This window comes from Plectropomus leopardus, chromosome 1 (genome assembly GCF_026936395.1).
Source record: "Plectropomus leopardus strain MGB_pleo_1.0 chromosome 1, ASM2693639v1, whole genome shotgun sequence".
In the NCBI taxonomy this organism is placed as follows: domain Eukaryota; kingdom Metazoa; phylum Chordata; class Actinopteri; order Perciformes; family Serranidae; genus Plectropomus; species Plectropomus leopardus.
In genome coordinates this window covers 14306952-14328671 of record NC_142176.1, presented here as the reverse complement: position 1 = coordinate 14328671, position 21720 = coordinate 14306952, and the positions used below count along the sequence as shown (strand labels likewise).

Here is a 21720-nt window from a genome sequence, read left to right as displayed (position 1 = left end):
CATGGGAACACTGGGAATAAGCCTCAACAACAAAGGAATAAATACAGATTTATAGGGGGAGATGGGGTGGTTACACTAAAAACACTGCAAATTTAACTCACCATAATTAAAGAAACAAAGGTTGCTTGAACAGTAGGTTTGGGTTGATGTTTTTTTTTTACATGATTACCATAAACTAGCCTCTCTAAACTGTGTTTCACATTGCAATGCTGAAACGTTTGTATCCTCCTCAGTCATGTTTCTCTACTGTCCTCGTTAATATAGCCAGTTTGTTTTGCTTTCCTTTACTGTATGCATGGACAAAAGGCAGACAATCCTGTTATTGTGGCACTTCCCATCCAAACAGAGGCCTCATGGCACACAGGAAGTACAGTACAGTATATAAATAATAGATTTAAAAACAAGATGTCAAATGAAGGAAAATATTGCAAAATGGAGGTCAGTTCAATGTTTCCATTTAGCCACTGCAACTTCACTCATCGGCAGTAACCTTTTGTGCACACCCAAACAGTTGGCCTGGGGAATTTCTGTCTGAAATCCTATTTGGCAAGCTTCCCTTGAACACCTCTTTCCCCTAATAGCTTCTGCCGGTAGATACTGGCAGCACAGGTCGAACTATATTTAGCATCAGTGATTATCTTGGTATTACTGGCAGATGTTTTATGATTCAACATGTGTAATGTGTTCAAAAGATACAAAAATAGTGGTTAATCTTTTCACACTGACTTGCACCTTGTTTTGCCCTCAAAATGGGCTTAGTTAACAGCTGTGCAGATGGTAAAAGGTGAGGAAAATGTTGAACAGACATGTTAGGTTGACTAAGTTTGATGTCAGTTCATTCAGATTTTATCCAATCTAGGGATGCAACAGTATGAGATATTTTCATGATACGATAACAGTCTCTGAATATGTCGCTGCTTCACGGTATTACAGATGTATTGTTATTTTCAGTCAGAATGACTCTTAGAGGAATAGAAAGGTTAGTTTTGATTGAACAAATGTTTCATCACTAACATTAAGACTTGAAACTTTTTTTTTTTTTAAATGGAGGTATGTGTAAAATGTTTCCCTTTTTTAAAAATAACAAAAATAAAGCTGAGATTCTCCATCCAGCTGCATTTTCTTTTTCGATATTGCAAACAAGCAAATGTACGGGGTATGATAATTGTCAACTTTAACATCGCCTTGAAACCGGTGCATCACTGCAACTCTAATCCCATCTCAGTTTATGCTATGTGTTATTAAAATCCAATAGAGGAGGTCTATTGAGCAGCTCCTCTAGGGCCAGTATACACTCTCAGGGTACTATCCTGCTCAAAGACATTTAAACAAGTTGGATGTTTACAGTCACAGGGTCCTGAAAGTAGGCCTTCCAGTTGAAGCGTGCTGTCCCTGCTTATACCAGCCTGCTGCTTATTTAATGGGATCTACTGACAGGGAAGGCAACGGGATGTTGAGTTTGTCATCTTTGTGGGATCATTCCTGACCAGCCGTAGCCTTGCGGTATGTGACATGATCATCCTATAAAAATGAGAGATGGATTCATTACTGCAGTTAAGGAATGCACCAGCCTGGCAGTGACTGCAGAACCTGCATACCCACCAAGTCACTTTGGTGAGTCACCGTCCGTTGTTAGCTTGGAAACAATGGGCTAATTTTAGGATCCCTACCTCTTTTTCCTCCACAAATGCAAATGAACAAATATACAAGGAGAAAATCAGCAGATATCATTATCACTTATTAGCAGCTTACACTGGAACAAAGTGCAGATTCTAAACAGTATAAGCAGGGTTCATTATAGTTGTTTTTATTAAAGTCAGGGATTTATCACTGACCTTCAGCAGCACTTATGCATTGTTCCGCAGTTATCTTTCCATTGTCTGCTGCAGGAAGTATATAATAAGCTGTCCTTGCTTCATGCGGACCCCATTTCCTATAAACTGCTGTTCTTGCAGCAGGATACAGGCAACTGTTTTTAAGAGGGAGCCTGAAATTGGAGTTGAAAATGTGAAAAAAAAAAATTTAGTAAAAATTGGCAAAATCTCAAATTAAAAGTAATAGTAGGGTACAACTTCAATTTTTTCCTGCTCTTCAACCAGTCGGCTGGTCGATGGGGGAAAAAATCTGCATGTAATCTCTAAGTTAACTAAATCGCCACGATGCACTGAGTGCTCTCTACCTGGTAGCGTTTTGTGCTCAAGCTAATGTTTGCCATTCTGACACTCCAACAAGAGATCTGGTGTGACTGTATCCATTCAGAAGCTTCACGATACAGCCTTGAACTGCATTATCTTTTGGGGGACTTAATCTTTAAAAAAAATCATAATGATATACACTGAATGTTTTCTGTGATTATTTAACCATTTTCTGATCACAAACGACAGTTGAGAAGTGTTTAACTTTAGGTAAAACGCTGCACTCATCACTGTCACCAGCCGTCCAATCACAGTGGAGAAGGGGCAGGACAAACACAGTAACTGTCATGAAGGAAAAATTGCATGTGCTGAACAACAACAACAACAACAACAACAACAACAACAACAACAACAACAACACAACAACTGCCCTTTTCAGCTCAGAAAAGAAAGCCTTTTGTGGACGCGCAGCCTTTCAAAATAACACCAGCAATTGTCCAACCAATGACAATTTGGTCAGACGAGCATATCAACCAACTAATTGACCATTCAACCAGAAGTTTACATCCCTATTATGAATATTAACAAGGTCACAAATGTTTGACGACACTAAAGCAGTAGTAATGATGGCCAGTGCCGCTGAACATTAGAAACCACAATGGCCTTATTGTTGCTTCTCATGCAGTGATGGAGTGGGCTTATGACAGCCACTACTGATAAAATAACCCAAGGACAGCCCCTGGGCAGGATCTGTTTAGCATATGCTCAAAGCCTGTTTCTATGATGGGAAACCATTAGAAAACTGCCGATAGGTGAAGCTTGTTCAAGTTCAGTGATTTAAATAGACCTACATCACAAACAAGAGTCTGAAAGGATGTTGTAGTGGAAAAAAAAGTGAGACATGAATAAAAGCACAGAAAAAAAACACTCACTACATCCAATAAAATAACAACACAATGCAAACTAACAGGTTTGTATTGTCAGGGGTACTCGGCACTCGGCGAGTGGGTAACCTAATCTGGCATCACTCGGCATCCTTCCTCTAAACAAAGTGAAACATTTTCAAAACAAGCTTTGATAGTTTTCTAGGATCATGCACACTTGACTCCAGAGGTAGCTCTGAGGTTAGAGAAACAGCATTCTGACAGAAAATTTGCCAGTTCTGGACTGACTACAAAAAAACGAGCGAATATCACTCTTAGCCTCAACAGCTACCATCAAAGTGCAGTTGAGCAAGGCACTGAACCATCAATTGTTCCAGGGGGAGCTGCGAAGTTGCCAACACAGAAAAAAAAAAAAACCTCTGAGTGGGTGTCAGCTTTCAACTGCCTGCTGTAGCTGTGTGTGTGAGTAAAAATATCTTTTACATCAACTCGTCTTCTTAAGTCAACATTATAAAATCTGTTGTATTGTATTAAGAAAAAAACACTGAGCTCTCCTTGGAAATCTGTCTTGGAAAATATACTGTAACCATGAAAGTAAATTTTATTATTCATTACATCACCTTGCTTCATTTTTTTTTATATCATTGTGAGCATGGCGAAGGATGTGAGCCGACTACTGATTTACCTTCATTTTGCATTTGAAAGTCACAGCGATTTGTGTTATTACGGCTCTGTCAGGCTGGTGGAGGCGGGATTGATGGGGCCACTGAGCTGTTCCCGAATGCTCATATACGAGAATAGAGGTTACAGTCTTTTTCTCATCAACACCTATGACACAGTGATGAGTGGAGGCTTGTAGTTTTGACTGACAACTAAATGCGGAGGCTTGCCACATACTTATATTTGGATAAGAGGCAGCATGTGACTCTAATTTCAGGAAAACACTGCGAAGCAGGAAGACAAGGTTAGAGACTTGTGTGAAGGGAGGAGATAGAAAAGGAGAGGGTGGGGAGAGAAATAAGAGAAAAGTTAGTAAAAGAGTGTGAAGTCAAGAGGAGACGAGACACAAACTAATGAATAGAGGTGCCAAAATAGATAGGAAGAAATATAGCATGAGCTTGTAGCATCAGCAGTGTAGGGCATAACTTTATTAGCTTACTCGTGTTGGGCCAGCCTTATTTTACACAACAGCAGGCAGAGGTCTAGACCGAGGCACACAAAAACATGTCCAGCAAACGCAGGAGCAGAAAACGCTCATGAAACTCTTGTTATATGCTGGCAGAGCTTTGCTACCCAATTGACCCTCAAGAAAAGAAGGGGTAAACAAAACCAGGTGCAGGGAGAGGTTCTGTCTGGAAGAACTGGGGAAGTGATGACTAGCTGTGCGGTGAGTACCACGTAGGGAAAATTGAACTTTAGTAGGACAAAGGAGAGCTTGATTTGGTACACATCAAGAGTTTTCTTTCCCCTGTTCTTCCCTCTTCCTCCAAGCAAGAAAAAAATAAAAATAAACAGTCTACAGATAACATTATAATCATTGGTAGTTAGCCATGATGGCCAAAAGTTAGCCCACTTTTTATTTACAGAGGCACAAACGTAGCCCGACCTTGTCAATATCATGTTGTTCATCTGTTGTAGCATCTGCTGATGAACAAAATGCCAAAGAGAGAAACAAGCATTGGGACTTGTGAGGAAGACTGGTTGATGATGTGCCCTCTCGCTCTCTCCCCCTCCGTTTTGTTTACATGGTGGATTTATCATGATGTGACCTCTATGGTAATCAAGAGGGACATGCAGAGGTCACACCAGACGGTGCAAGAAGGAATGAAGTCAACATGATACTGCCATACATTTCTCTCCTTTCAACTCTTCCTTTGCAACCCTCTCAGTCTAGTTCAGTCTTTAACAGATGGATTACTGAACAGGCGTACTGAGCACAAGGTTAGGGACCGAAGTGTCAGGAGCCCTCTGGCTGTCGCCTACAAGTCATTTGAAATAACACATACTGACCAGTGGGAGAATCAGAATGACAACAAAAGAAACAACTAGGGCTGCACAATGTGCAAAAAAAAAAATGTATTGCCATTATTTGACAGATATTGAAATTGCAATGTGAGTCGTGATTTAAGTGAAAATGGTAATATATGCACTGCATTTTGCTGTATTAAACAAAAAGAAAAAAGAAATTGATGATTTTCATGCATGTTTTCTTATGTCTGAAATATGATTTATAGGCTGGGGCACCTCTGCAGCCTGCCACGATTAAAACACATCCCACCACATTTTGATTTTCTTTTTTCTTTTTTTGGATCTGGCTCTCATTCGCAATGCTATTACAATAAATATACAGTTTGGTTATTAATTGCATTACACTCTAGGAGTGCAGAGTATACTCAGATGCACAGATGGGGCAGCAGATTGCCAGGCGCAGTAAAAGTGAAACTTAACCATTCATTGCACTGGGCGTAAAAATCTGCTTTCTCTTGGATTTGTAGCAGCCGTTCCTGTTATCCATCAACTTGATCAGCTGTGAGTGGATCGACTGATCAAACGAAAAGTTTACTGACCATTCCCCCTATTGACAGTTACTGTCAAACATAAATTCCAATTCTGTGGGAAATACTAAGCAGCAAAATGGCTCATTTATAATACTGTGAACCGTTTACATTTATCTATCTAAAAATTGCAGTTCCTGCAGTCTGGATATTGTGCCTGTCCATTCTGCGATTTCGATAATATTTTGAATAATTGTGCAGCCCCACATAAATGTCACCAAGAACACAAAAAGAGACACAAAATGATTACAAAGAAATGCAAAACAGCTGCAAAGAGACTCGCAACAACTACAAAAAAAAATACAGAAAAATTACCAAAAAGACACAAAAAGCAACTGCAAAAAGACTCAAAATGACAACTAGAAATCTCAAGATTACCATTAGGAGACCCAAAACGACTACAAAATGGGGCAAAACAACAACAGACAAAAAATGCAGACAGACACAAAACCGTAAATAGATGCAAATTGACTAGAAACACAGAAAGACCAAAAAGAAATACAAAATGTCTGCAAAGAGACGTAAAGCAACTGCAAAGAGATCCAAGACTCTAAATGACTACAAAGAGACACAAAGCCACAACTAGGAAACTCAAAATTACCACAGATATGCAAAACAACTCCAAATAATTAACAAAAAGACACAAAACCACTGAGAGTTGCATTATGACAACAAAGAGAAGATGAACAACTATAAAATCTATGTGTTTTGTGCTTATGGATGAGAGGTGGTGGGGCCTTGTGCATATCTGTGCCCAGGGGCCCATTGACTGATAATCCGCCAATGGTCTTTTTGCATGAGTGCGTGTATCACAGACCCCAGATCTCCTTTAAAGCAGACATCAGTTGGCAGTTTATCTAACTCCACAGCCCTCCTTCATCACAACAGACCTCCAGCTGTCACAGTAGACATCCTTCCAGCCACCACACTGAGGGGAGGAGAGGCTCAGTCCAACAGAGCTGCTCGGGTTCCTCTCCGACACTCGCGCCCTCCTAGGAAGCAGGAAGTGGGAGCAAAGGCAGCTTTTCTTTCTCTCCTGCAGCTCGGTGTGCAAAGCTGGTTATTATCAGTAGGAGGAGGTCAGGGTGCAGCTCAAGAGGCAACAAGGCGCTGAATGAATACATCTCTTTCTTCCTTTCCTTCTTTCTTCTTTTCCTTGTACCTATACTCTACAGTGTGTCTCCCTTAATGTGCTCCTCTCACTCTCACCTTTCCTCTCCCCAAGCCTCCTCTCTGCTCCCATTCCATGCGGCTGACACCAACACAGGTAATTCTGACTAATGTGACAAATAAACTCTTCTAATCTCAACAAAGCGGCTGTTGCTTTCTCCTGTGCATTCATCTGTGTTAAATCAAAGGTTTTATGCTAATCGAGTTTTTTTTTTTTAATACAGGGTCTTACTTTTCATCCAAATAAGCAGCTATATCAGGTTGTAAGCTGGGCAGCTTTGAACTTACTACGTAAACAAGTGTCAGGCTCCGTGCTGAAATGCAAAACTCCCCAACATTCACCTGTCAAAAGATGACTTTTTCTTTTTTTCCCAAAATTACATCTTTTCTAGCGAGGCAACATCTCCCGCTGAGAGGTTTAATTTTAATCAGGTGTGTCTGGTGAGTGATTCACCTGCTCTGCGATTTGAAACTCCTGTGACCTTAAAGAGCTTAGCACAACATCATCACTTCCACCGTCGAGCCTAACTGTATATGCAAAGCTTTACGCTGTCAGCTGTGCAAACTAGATAAATAATGTCGGTAAAATGCTTCAACTCCGCAAGTAAAGACGTCAGACTTGTAGGTGTGCACTGTAAAATCTGACAAGTTAATCTTACTTTTAAATAATCTTGGACACCCATTGCCTTGAAAAATGAAAGTAAATATAACTATTCATTTTAATTTAAGCTTTACTTTATATCTAATTAAGTTAAGTTACAATTAAGCTGCATTTTATTTCATTTTGTGAAGTTGATGCAATTAAAAAATGACAGTTGCAATTACATTGTTCTTTCCAGTTGTTAGCAAATTCAGTACACAACGCTGGTCTGATTTAACTTGATCATGACAAAGATTTTACAATTATGAAGTTATAGATCTGCAAATTCTGTTTTGTTAACATGTTAAAGAAAATAAAATATGATCTCCTAGTTTGCAACTAGTGAATACATTATATAGCACAGTTGACTTGGCTCACTGAAGTTGCTTTAAATTGGAGAGATGCGTTTAATTAAACTTGTCACAGATAAGTTGCAAAAGCTTCACAAAATTAAATAAATATGACTAAATTTTAAGTTAACTTAACAAACAGCCAAAAACATTTTTTTCAAAGCTTATTTTCAAGGTTTCCTAGATATTTTAAAGTAAAATCAACTTGTCAGATTTTACAGCGTGTTCAACCTGGTCAGTCAAATTCCAACTTACATCTTCAAACAAGCTTCATGCACACTATTTTCCTATTTCTCCAGCTTGTTGGAAAGTACAGTACTGTGTTTTGGTATGGCAGTAAAGGCGTTTAAACATTAAAAAGAATACGATATATAGGACCTGTCAGCTTGTGTGCAGGCTGGGAAGCACATTTCCGAAGCACAGCTGTCTTGTAAGCGAGGGTACGTTCGGTGCAGCAGAAAGACAAAGCGTCACCCTGCAGTATTCATGAACAATTTTTAGAGGGGTGGTTCTGAGTGCTCTCCTTTGTACTCGCCAGTCTACATATCCTGACCTACATAACCTACGTGTGACAACAAGCAGGCGTCTGTTGAGTGCCGTCTGCTCTCCAAGAGAAAGTCTTGTTTTCCTCACAGCACCTTGTAGTCGCTTTCATGCGCCAAGCAATTGATTCATCGGAATACAAGCGCACGGCGAAAGCTGCAGCTCATGTCAATTCACCCAAATCACACATAAACATGTGTCCCCAGCTTTTTCCAAGCCATGCAGATAGTTATGGTTGTTTTTGCCAAGGTTTCGAGATCTCTGCCAGTGAGAATTACGCTGCCACCCCAACACGATGAGGGTGAGTGGAATTCTGTTGTGCTCAAAGCATGGAGGGCTTTAAAAAATTAATCAACCGCGTGCTTTTCTAGCCTGTGTATTATTTGAGGTAGCAGGGATTGTTTTGGACATTTCTTTCAAATTTTTCAATGCTTTTTTATGTTTTCGAGGACAATAAAGCAGTGCATGTTTTGCAGTAGTATCATGTTCAAAGTCCTTTGGATTACTTTGTCCATAGGAAAAAAAAAACTGTACTGCATTGCATTTGGCATTTCTTTGATTACAATATTGCAAACCTAAAAAAGGAATCTGCTCACCCCATGACCAACTGCCATGGAACATATGAGTGTGGTCCGCTGGGCTATAACAGAAGGAGTAATGACATCACTCGTCTCCTGATCCAACGCACACTTCACACTAAATTTGGGTCAACACATTTGGATAAGCAAAACACTGAGGAGGCCAAATATGTCAGGTTATTTTTTTTTTTTATCCTTCCATTTATTTTCTAAAGATTTGGGGTATCATTTTGTATTCACTGTGTATCTAACAGTAGTTTTTCTGTGCAACTGGCCTGCATGTGAGCTTAAAAATATTCAGTAGTGTTGGGAAAAAACACATCTAGGTTACTCCATACAAAAAAAAAACAACTCAGGGCTCACACATCAGTAACTACGAGACAGTGTCTCGTAAACACTGCTATAAAAATACACAGCAGGTGTTCACCCCAGTGAAATTCAATCAAAAATCTTTGGAATTCCATATAGAATTAACAGATTTTGCTTTCCAAATAGTTTGTTTTAAACATACAACTAAGCCAGATATGGTTAATACCTTTTTGTAATATTTTGCAAGCAAGAATAAATAATCACTATCTCCTCTATTTGACATTTTGTAAGCATTAGGCGTTTTTTATATGACCCTGCCAGTCATCAGTGGGCATCAGTTTGTGCCCCAGTAGTCCTGAATGATGCCATCAGGAGTGGATGTGGTCTAGGTACCACACAGGCCTCTCAGTACCATGCCAGATGCAGCTTTGCCACCCGTGGCACCATCTCAACCTTTTGAAATTTAACGGTTCATGTACGTCAGGGCTGAACCATCTGGCCCTCTAAAGAGTTTCTGCATGAAAAAATGACTTTGGAGATGATGAAATGGACAACCTGATAACTGCAAAATATTTTTTGTTCATTTTTATGTCACAGTATTCGATCAGTCGTTTGTTGTACCATAATATCTGTATATACACTTTTAGTAATGAGTCACATTGTTGATTTCAATCTGCCAGTTTTCATTGTTTGTGCATCATTTTCCATTAGAAGCAGTTCTAAGAATAGTATTTCCATTTGATTAGAAGTAAGTTATCATCACTGAGGTTATCTTGTTTTAGAGAGCCAATCTAAGACTGCTGCTGTTCCACTCATCCTGATAATGTACTTTCACATCACACCTTTCTTTCATTTCTGTTTCTATGAAACTGAAAAATAATATTGGGCTGTCAAATCCAACTAAAATTAAGGTTTTCTGATCTGCCACCTCTGTTTTAAAGAGTAAACAATCCATTCACAAGTATAAATGATGGCATTGTACGTTTGTGCAAACCACAGATATGCTTCATTTGTACGTTTCATACATTATGTAACAGATATGTTGAAACTTTATTTTTCAGTTTTCAATTTTATGTTGTGACAATGCTGTGGTGAAGATGTTGTTAGGTTAACAAAAAAACCTCTTTGTTAGGGTTAGGAAATTTCATGTTTTGGTCTAAAATACCCAGTTCGATCACCACAATCACGCCCGTAAATGTCTCAAACTCCAATTAAAAAGTTTTGTCACTTGTTGGTGTCAAACATTGCTTTCCTGCTGTGTGGGTAATGTCTCCCCACCTGTTTTGCCTTGGAGTCTTAAAATCCACCAAGCCGTCCTCTCTCTGATGAGAAACTCAGCTGACATGTAATCTGAAATATGTCACTTTGGAAATGTTATGATACATACTGTAACAATATCCATGATTTTCAGAATTGCCCGTGCCAACATTTTATCCTGGCGACTGTGCTGGATGAAAAACTAATCAGTTAAGGAGAGATCATGAAAAATGCTGGACAGAATACCGTCACAGTTAAGACAAAGCAACACAAACTGTTGATAGGAGACAATATGCAAACTTGCAGCTTGATACCAAAATATCAATGCTACAGATTTTCATTTTGAAAAATGATTCTAGCCTCAATAGAATCAACACCAAAAAAGGATCCATTTCTCTCTTTTATATTTCACCCATTTGTGTTTCAAGAGTAAAACTGTCTTTGTAAACAATGTTCCGTTATAGTGAACACATCTAGTGCACGAACTCCCCCACTGCTGCTGTTGTGTTATATGCACTCAAACAACACCGTGCACGCACAGCGCACCACACACTCTGACTCTGACACATAATTGCAGTGATGGCAAAAACCGTGAGAAAGAGATCTAGGAGTTGCAACAGCAAAGGGAGGAGGAGGGAAATGCCTCAGACCCCCCACGCAGAGACAGAGTTCACAGGCAGAGTCTTTTCAGAGCGGCTCAGGCAAGAAATATCCAGGTGCAGAGAAGCGAAATAAATATTTTAGTCAAATCAGATCTTAAGCATTGGTTAATTTTACAATTTTAAAAAGGAACTGCTCATTATAAGCTGATACTGTAGCAGAGGTATTTTTCACCCTATAAATCATGACGAACTAAAAAGAACATGAGTCAGAGTTTCCCACACATTCATTTATCTGACTAAAACCTCTGCCCCCCACCATCAGCACTACTGCACTACATATATATATATATATATATATATATATATATATATATATATATATATATATATATATATATAAAATGAGTGTTTTTTTAAGATAGAGATAGCGAGAGAAAAAAAAACCACTCATGATGATTCCCGCCTGAGCTGCATTCACAGACCCGCAAAAACGTCAGAATTAACTGTAAGTCCCCCCATCATCGACCACCACACTGAAATTACACGAGCTGCTTTTAATAATGAGAAAAAAATCAATATCAGTATTGATATTGTCAAATCTCATCCAATACTTAAATCATGATAAAATATTATTGCATTTTAATTAGCTAACTTACAATAAAAACATTGCAATATTTAAGCAATTTTATTCAACAGCAAATAATGTCCCTAATGAAACACTTCTTCAACATCTATATATTCCACTAAAATTAAGTTTAAAGCCTGTTCAGCTTACTTAAGTCATATTTATTGCATCAAAATGTATCAAGTGGACTGAAAAAGCAATTCATTGTATTATTCTAGCAGGCTATTAAAAAGTTTAATTTGTATTTGCAATATTAATATAGTATAGTATAGTTATCAGTGTAAAAAAAAAACAAGATTGCCACACAAAACATTGCAATAACTCAATTTTGTAGCGTCACTCACCGTACAATGCAAACCACAGACACTGATGTCAAATTTTTCCATCCAAACAGCTCACAATATCTTTCTAGATTTTTTACAGCTGAATATTTATGTTACACTACAGCTTTTATGAAGCATTTGTGCATTTTTATTCTCCTTTTGAATTTTGAAATATGGATTTCTCTTATTGGCCCATGTGTGCTGGACACTTTTGGTGAGTGAAGCTGCTGAAAGTAAATCAATTATTTTATCAATACCTTCATCTGTTGAGCAGTATGTTGATCAAAAAATCAATCAAATAAGACATGATTTCTCAGAAACAAAATAAAGTCATTGGATCTGATTCATCTGCCCGCGGTCACATCTTTTCCTCTGATGTACAATGTCACACCTTATTGTAAACTGGTGTCGGGCACATTGTGTCACACAGACAGCAGATCTGAGGCAGCACTGTCGCTGTCCTTCTGCCACTCAACTGACACTTGAAAACAGGGTGTTCAGATGTGCACTGGGCTGTGATCTGAGTTGTAACACTAGCCCGATGCACAACACACGCACAGTTACACACTCGCTCACACAAACTCTCGTCACTTGCTGTGATAGTCTGGGTGGTCCAGAGGCAGAGACAGACAGAGAGAGGCAGAGAAAGAGCAGTATATCTGAGGGGGGAAACATTAGAAGGCCATCTCTTATGTTTTCCATTAAGGTAACAGAGATGTGATGGCAGGAATGTTGGACTAGATAAGAACAGAAAGAGACATAAATGGAAATGGAACGCTTTTCTTTTTCCTGGATAACCTAAGGCTGGCAGGATTTCATAGTGACTCAAAATGCTCATCTCATCGCAGTGCCTCAGTGTTAGGCTCGCTTTCTTTATCGAGTTGCATTTGGGACTGTACTTATCAAAGTAGGGGGCTGACCGGGATGTGACTTTTTTTTGTTTTATTTTTTATCTTGACCCTCCCTAAAGTTACAAATATTTTTTTCTTGAACCAACTTTAGTGGCTGGGAGAAAATACATGACCCTCTTATCACTATAATATATATATATATAAAGAGAGAGAGATACACACACACACACACATACATATATATATATATATACAGCATTCTAGCTATTATAATTGGTGTAATTTGGGCCATTGAAAAAAGAAAATGCCCCTCAAACCTGCTGGGGGAGATGTGGGTTTCAGAATAAATACAAAAAACAACGGTTTAAAGTTGCATACCCCTGCCCTAAGCTAAAATAAAAATTTAAAAAAAACACAAGACCTTTCCAAAGCTTAAAATAATGGACAGTCCCTGACTGCTCCATACAAAGCACAAGCAAATTATAACGTGCAGATTTTTGCAGTGACACCTTAAATGGTGAAAGACAGACACAAGCTTGCACCACTGTTGAGCCAAATTGACAACTCTAAAAGATAATTTCTCAGCAGCTGGTTAAGTAAATGTCAGATAGCATTCATACAAATCAAACACCCAAACCTGGGAGTCTTTGTGTTATGTGGCACACATCTCTGGGGAGTTCCTGTTATTTACACCCTCTCATCCTGTCGAGGTTGGTGCTGTGCGGATGCATCACATTCTCACTTTGTTGTAGATCAGCTTTAGACTGCTTTAACTGTCAGCCGCAGCCCTTTAAATCCCTCAAGGCCCATTCTATTTGCACTAGCCATTAGCCGAGGAAAAGGCCTCTGTATGCCGCCCAGCTTATTTAGCAACTCTTTGTTTGTTTTTCCCTTGCTGATTCCCATTTGATCGTTCTATCCCTCACTCCTCATTGATGCGGACTGCGTGTTACTTTTTCACCAGTGTTTCAGTGTGCAACTTAGGGGAATAGTTGGGGGTGGTGGTGCGGATTCAAAGCTCTAAAGGACGGTCTAATCACATGCAGGCATGCTGTCAGAGGCTTTAATCGCCTTTGTCAGCCGTGTCTCGTAGTTCAGAGAGGGGCCGGCGTCCCTGCATGATACCCACTGCTGTGTTCATACTAGAGATATTTAAACTTTGAAAACAAAGGGAGGAAGGCAGAGACACGAGGCTTTGATCCGACAAAAAGCTGCCAGTTGCCGTCGCTGTATATTCTATACCATACAAAAGTTTGGTCTGACCACAACTGATTCTTTGAAAAGGTGCCAACGGACAAATGTCTCACAGATTTTCATTGTGGTCAACTGATTCTCAAGGCCAAAGTCACAGCCATCAAAGTGAAGTATTATTCGAGCAGAAGCTTTCATTCAAGTACTCTCAGTGAGCCGTCATAACTTCACTAAAGCTGTCAACTTTGCACAAACTTTCACCTTTAACGCAATATCATGCCTAAAATGTCTCAGACATGTACACCTTCAGTGAGCCACCTTTGTGACAATGCATTTATTAGCAAATTGATATCAAAATCAATTAATTATCTTCAAGGAACAGTTCATCCCAAAATCAAAAATACACATTTTCCTCTAGTTTAAAGTGCTGTTTATCAATCTAGTTTTTTGGTGCAGTTTCCGAAGCGCTGGACATATCAGCCGTAGAGATATCTATACTTTCACTCAAATGTAATCGATCGAGATGGAAGTTGGCTTGTTTTATTTTTATTTATTTTAATTAATTAAAAGGGACCATGTACAGTTTAAATCTCAGAAACCCGGGGTGACATTTTCTTTTGCTGCTTTCAGACACCTTTCACAAATTTAGGCCTTTGAAACCTGAGCACAATGTTTTGACTTCTTCTGAAAACATGGGGGAAAAAGCTAATATGCAATTTGGAAAGAAATGGTAAAAGGTGACAAGAAAATGACGTGAATTTTTTTTTAAGAGAGAGAGAGAGAGTGAAATGTTTTGAAAGTTACCTAAATAAATAAATAAACAGAGAAATTTACAGAAAACAATATCAATCTTTGGCACTTATTTACAGGTAATTTCCTTATTTATTTATTACTTTGAATTTTCTTGCAATTGAACTAATTCTTTTGCAAATTTCTGGGTCATTTGATAAATTGCTCATTGCCTTTTTTCCATGTTTTTGAAATAAATTAAACCACTTTTGCTCAGGTCTCAAAGGGTTAGGTTAAAACATAAATTTTACCATTTGATGCACGATACCAGATTATATCAAAGAGCTAGTTCGCATCTGCCATCTCTCAGCAGCATGTGTTGTGTTGCTCAAAGCACAAATAATAATAATTTTTAAAACATAAAAATAAAGTGATAAACTGAAAGGCAATGCCTCTTTCCTAAAATTACAACCCAGTCACTGAAGATCTGTGTGTAGTTACTATATTTTCTTTCTACTAAAATGAAACCTGCCAACCTCTGAGTTGGGTTTACCTGTTACTAAGTAAAGCCTTAATGTAAACATACTACATTTATTTGTAAAGCAGTAATATAACACCTTACTGCTCTAAATACAATAATCAGGTAAGAGCTACTAATCAAACAATTATTTGAAGTAATGACTGCCCAGGTACAGCACTGTGTTTGACAAATGGTTTGAGGAAGTCTTCCTACTGAGGTTTAACCAAAGCTTCACTGTCACACAGAGTGGACTAGTTTGCTAAAAAGCTAACGCGTTTTAGCTGCTTCGACCGCGCATGCAAACATGGACATGCTACACTTCGTTAGCTCGCTTTTTTCCCCTCATTGGAAACGCTGAGTTCATTAAAGGCTAATTCATTTAGGTTTGCCGACAACAAGAGAGATGGAAAAAGCGCTGAATCCTTACCTGTGACGCGATCATCAAGTCCCACGAACATGTGTCCATCCCTTGATCAATGCTAGTCCTTTAGTCCATATGGGTCCATCGACCAATTAAAACAGGTTTTCATGCAAAAACAATCCAAGTTGGGAATTCTGAAGTCAGATCCAGTGGTAGTAGCAGTAGTAGTAGTAGTAGTAGCAGTAGTAGTACGTCTAGCAGCCCTCCATAAACATCCAATGTGGTAAAGGTGTGTGTTGTGTTTGGTCTACGGGTGCCGTAAACCTCCCGCGCATGCCGTAAAACGAGTGTCGTAGCTCTTTTGTATGTCTCTCTGTTCGTCTGTAAATCCGTAAATATTTTTTGTGAGCGGCAAACACTCCGCGAAGCGTCTTATATCCGTGTCTAGATGTAAACCATCCTGTTCGATAACGTTTGTAAAGTCTAAAAGAGCCGCTGGATTATGCTTTTTATATAGCATTTCAAGCTAGCGAGGTGCTAATTCGGAAGTCGTTTGCGCCGCCGGCAGGTGACCCGCTCGGGCTCACTCGGGCTCACTCGGCCGCGTTCGGCTGCCATTAACCTCTATCACGCATGCTAGACGGGTCAGTAGATCCGTGTATTTTACACATTTCTAAACTTGGAATAATAACTTTTTCTGCTTTCTGACTTCACTATAATACATTCATGCGTGTTTAGTACACCCATGCTCTCTCTCTCGGTCTCTCTTTTTTTTTTTTCCTCGTTGGTGTTTAATGTCATCCAAAAAGTCGCATTACTGCCACCTACAGGACTTACTAAGGCCACTACTTACAAGGTTATGAGCAATACTACTTTTACTACTACCACCACTAGGCCTAATAATAATAAGAAGAAGGAGAACCCTTCCCATACACTCCCCACTCTATTCTAAAGCTGCTGCACATCTTCACCTGAAACACCCACAACATCCAGAAACCTCCTTGTTGCTTCAATGGTATCTCAATTCTCTCTGATTTTCTTCCAGTTCCGGCTGTAAAATGTATGTCCATCGCCACAAAGGCCAAAAACTTCATCTAGTTGCTTTCTCTCTCTTTTTCTGCATGTGCCATCTTTGCAAAGCAAATGTGCAAGGTCCATCCCATATAAATCTTTGTGGTTGAGTTCAGTGACTGAAGTAAATTAAAGCCCATGCCAATAGACCTAATTGAAATTTATGGTATAGCTTTCTATTTTATTAAAGCCTATTGATACATTATTTTGATGCAATAAATATTTGTACCATGCAGTCTTAGGTAGCCCAATCTCTGTTATATATATTAATAGGCATATAGTTTTATTTTTAGCCAGTTAAAGCCTTTTGTCAGTGTATATACATACATACATACATGCGACCCCACCACTACCAATCCTATCAGTGAGCAGAAGCTAGATGTAAACTGAGCCATACAAGCTGAGCTAGCAGTAGATGCACCTTTGCCTTTGTGCAGTAATACAGTTTGAGTTTTTAGTAGAAAGAAAATAGTTCCTACACGAAACTGCTCATAACAACGTCTGTGGATGATTTCTATAAATAAATATTGTTGCAGAATTTTTCAATATTTTTTGGCACTTTGTGCACCACAAGCTGAATGACATTTAGTGTCATCACATCAAAAAAAAGGCAAACATTTCTACAGCCGTTATCTCCAACACTCGGCATCTCACACCAGAAAAATGTACATTGACTGAAAATAAAATAATCAATACATTTAGTTCCATAATACAATCTATGCATCTTTGTCTGATGTTGTGATAAAGTTGTGCATTTCTCTACCTAACTTCACACAAACCTGCCTCCCAACAGCAGCGCTGATGATGAGAAATACCAAACAGACAGACCTCCTGGCACTGAATCACATAATTGCTTGGAAATGTCATTTATGTTCTTATTTTAACAAAGAGAGTCAATATGGCAGATAAAGAGCACAAGCTATTAAGGTAAATTCAATTATCTGCCCCTCTAATTTATTTTTCCTATCATGAGATTTATCATGCAGCAAAAGTAATTGCTGAGTGTGGGGGTGCATGTCTGAGTGTGTGTTCACATTACGCTATAAGAGTGAAATTCAACACAACACCGTACATATTCTGTTTACTGGGTTGCACAGACGTCAGACTAGAAAATTAGTCTTTTAACAGGAGATTATATCATGAAAAGTTTTCTAACTCTATTGTTATCACTCAAACATGACTTATGACAAATATCACACTTCCACAAGCCTCCCTTTTTAGATGTTTAAATATAGAGTCAAAATGGGTAGCTCAGGATATGTTGCAAAGAACATTGTCAAAATGACATTGTGCTGAAGCTAATTATGATGGCATCGTTAATTGATATTAGAGCAAAGGATCAATGGTGCAGGTCTGCCAAAAGGAGAACAGCTTCAATAGTAAGACGTTTGTCCCCAAGGTCATATTCTGTTACTGTAATATTGACCTTCCTGTTCCCTCCTGACATTCTGTCCAAATCACATCCTGTTGTTATCATGCAGCCATTTAAGTATCTGTCTTCTCTTTCATCCAATACATCCTCTGTGATGGCCTCATGGCAAGTTATCAAAGTCTAACAATAAATTCACTTGAGTATTAAAATAACTGATCCAGGTATATCATACTTAATGAAAATCCTCATTAGTCCCACAGATTTACAAGTCATAACAATCAAAGTGTTCAGCTTGTTTTTTTTTTTTTTTGTGCTTTTAACATTTAATCAACATTGGCGTTTGCCTGTTTATGTGAACAAATATAAAAAAGTAAGCATTTATAATTAAGGAACTGTTTCATACACTAATGAAGCAGCCAGTGCCTGTATAAATAAGATAAAGAATATGACTAATACATTGGAACATCTAAAGAAGTTGCCTCAATAAAGCGCTACAATGGCAAGAAACTCAGATGCAGTTTTACTAGAAACACTACAAGTGGAAAAGTGTACTAGTAACAGGGAACAAAATAGGTGAGTAGAATTCATTTTAAAGTCTAGGTGGCATTTAGTGAAAGGTCCTCTTAGTTCTTGAGTGTCTTACACACCAGATATTTGATATTTATGAATTGATTCAGCAGTGTCAGTCAGTCCTGCACTTTGCCAGGGGCACTAATCCATGTGATGGAATTCACATGTCTACTTCATATTAAGTTTCCCGTGTTGCTTATTGACCTTTTCATCTAGCATTTTTCCCCTCACTGATGTGAGCTGGCTCCTTCACCAAAGCTGTCTAGAGCCATTATTTCGCTGCTTTCTATTTCGCTTCCGGTGGGAAACACTTGAACACTTAACACACTGCTTCTCGTCGAGGTGACTGCAGAAGGGCTCGGATGTGAAAGAGAAGCGGCAGTCTGAGGCGCTGGGTGCAGTCACATGTTCAGTGAATTGCTGAATGTTATAAACATATGTTAATTGCTGTGTTTTTGTCTTCATTTGGCAAGTCATGCTGGATCTATTTTTGTGAAGAAAAAAAAGTTGTCAAATGTCATCAAAAGGCACACAATAAACAAAATGTTTCCTGTTCAGACTTAAGGATAGCTCTTTTTTTCTGCAGTCTGGATTCACAGAGTGCCACAAAAGCTGTTATGGCACATTCATAGTGCATTGTTATTTAGGCATGTGACGTTGTTTGCCATGATTGCGTGTGCTACCGTCTGATGAAAAGTGATTCTCTTAAACACCCACTCAGACTCTTTGGCCATAGCTACCTACTCTGTTTCTTTTTTTTTTTTCTTTTTTTTGGCATCAAATCAAAGTCGTCATGCATGAGTGTCCCTGTTGTGAGAGATACATTCATATTTCCTACATCAGTTTCTCTCACATCTCTTTTACGCAACCACACACACACAGTTTCCCTTTGACACAGTTGCACACACACACACACGCGTGTGCACACACACACACATTTTTCAATTTGCCTACCTTCTTGAACACTACCACAAATAAAAGGAGAACTCTTGTCCTTTAACTAGAATGTGATGAATACCTTCTCTTCTTCGTGTTGAAAGGATCTTCTCTCCATTTGCCCTTTTAGCCAGCTCAATACGCAACAGTGGTTGATTAAATCCCATTAGCACAGTTATTTGGATCAAGGACCTTGATTAAAATGCAGAAATATGATTTTTCTATGTAGTGTTACTCTGCAGTCTCTAAGTCAATTAGCCTGAGACTAAATATCTATATGAATAGTGGACTAAAGTGAAAGCTGCATGCTAATTTTCTTCCCTTAGGTAACTAATAAACATATATGATCTTGTCATGGTAATTATCACTTGTTTCTATTGCATGAATCCTTATTTGATGATTTCGGGGGCGACAAATGGGGCACTAACATGTGCACTTGTCTCCCCCATTAAAAACATGAAAGAAATTTACACCATAATTTGACACAGAAAAAACATTCAAAAGAATGTAGGAAATTAAGTGTTTGAGGCTCAAAATGTTCTGGTGAAGGACCAGTAACTCCCTCCATTTGATGTTTGTCTAACATGTTTTCACCCCAAGTCGTTACCTATCGCTGCTTTGCAGTGGACCACCATGTCTACATAATATGCTTTATTTGTCCTTGGGTGTCAGCTATTGACACTCCAGGATGCCACTACCGTGATGTCAGCGCAAACAAGCACATGAAAGTCCAAGGGTTGTTGTACCCATCCACTGCCCCTTGAACCTGGCCCACAGGCACCCTTTTGCTCCTTATATTAAGTTGTTACTTGCAGTGTTTCAACAAGACGCCGCCCAGTGGAGTATCATGCAGTTGCGACAGATTCTGTCCGGCCGCGCCCTCAACTGATGCCGACTGTCCGCTGATCATTTTCCCAGGGCGGGTGCCCCTTGGTCATCAGACGGTGTATAAAAACACCACGAACAGTTCTGTCTGACCACATTTGCAGCTGAAGCCGACCAGCAGCAGATCACATGGACGCGACATGTGGCTTTTGGTGTCCAAATCTTACACAAAAAGCATTGTGTAAGTTTCAGTATTTGATGACTTTGGATGAGAACACACTGGTTTGCCCCAGAATATTGAAACGTAATCTACGCCCTTGCATGAGTCTATTGCTGATAGATGCATGTTGTCAGTCAGACATATATAAATCGACTTCTTTATCATGCTCAGGTTGTGTTTTAGCTCAGATCTGGTCCCATTGTGCACTTGTTGCTGCACTTTTCCAACCACATCATTACCATTTCCCACTCTGTCAAAGTTTCCAAGTTGTGTGATCTGTAAAGTTCTGAGAGACTATCAATGAAGTTGATTGACACGCACAAGAGGCCAAGGTTGTTATTTTTTAAAGGTAAGCTGTAGGTTTAATGGAAGCTCTTACCACCAGGCCAAATGAGACAGCATGGCATGAGGCACCTGTAGTCCCAGAAATTGTGTTTTTAAGAGAGTACCTCTGCTATCTTTTTAATTAATATCTGCCTTGAGGCAGCTAGTTAGATACAAACAGAGAAAAGCCTTGGTGCATACCAATGGCCCGCAATTCCAGTATGGGGTAAAACATTCCCTCTGTGTTCAAAATGAAAATTAATTTGATCGAGTCCTCTTCAAATAATAAATAATTCCACAAATAATTTATATTGATGTATTTGAATGAGTTCTTTTTGGCACTGAATTTTCACACACACGAAGCACTATTACCATCCCAGTTGATTTTGAAAATAAAAGTGTATTGAGATGGATTCTGAGCCGAATAACATGACAGACATGAGTCATTAATCAAGGTTATTTTAATTTAGTTTAGTTTTTTTTAGTTTTAAAAAAGTTTCCTAAAACTGAATCTCTTCAGCATCAGTAACACTGGCTTGGTATAGGAAGTCTTTTTGTAATGCAACACATCTTCACTTTCATCTCATCAAATACTGACACTTGGTCAGTGGCCCTTACCAGCCCATTCTCATTTCAAAGATGTCAAATACTGACGCTTTTGCAGGGCTTTCAGCGTAAGATCCCAAAACCAAAAACCACCTTCGTATCCACATGATACGCTGCTGGACAGCAACAGGTCAGATCGCAGCCGGACAGGCTGTTATTATTCACTGATGGCA

The 21720-nt window shown here is 39.0% G+C and overlaps 1 long non-coding RNA gene across 1 annotated transcript in view; it reads right to left on the bottom strand.

The window, feature by feature from the left end:
- The window catches only part of LOC148190380 (uncharacterized), a 172724-nt gene extending 156320 nt beyond the window's left edge, over positions 1–16404 (bottom strand). Inside the window, exon 1 of the long non-coding RNA XR_015776339.1 lies at positions 15690–16404. This is a non-coding gene — a long non-coding RNA (uncharacterized LOC148190380). The remainder of the gene's footprint in view (positions 1–15689) is intronic.
- Between the last annotated feature and the right edge of the window lie 5316 nt (positions 16405–21720).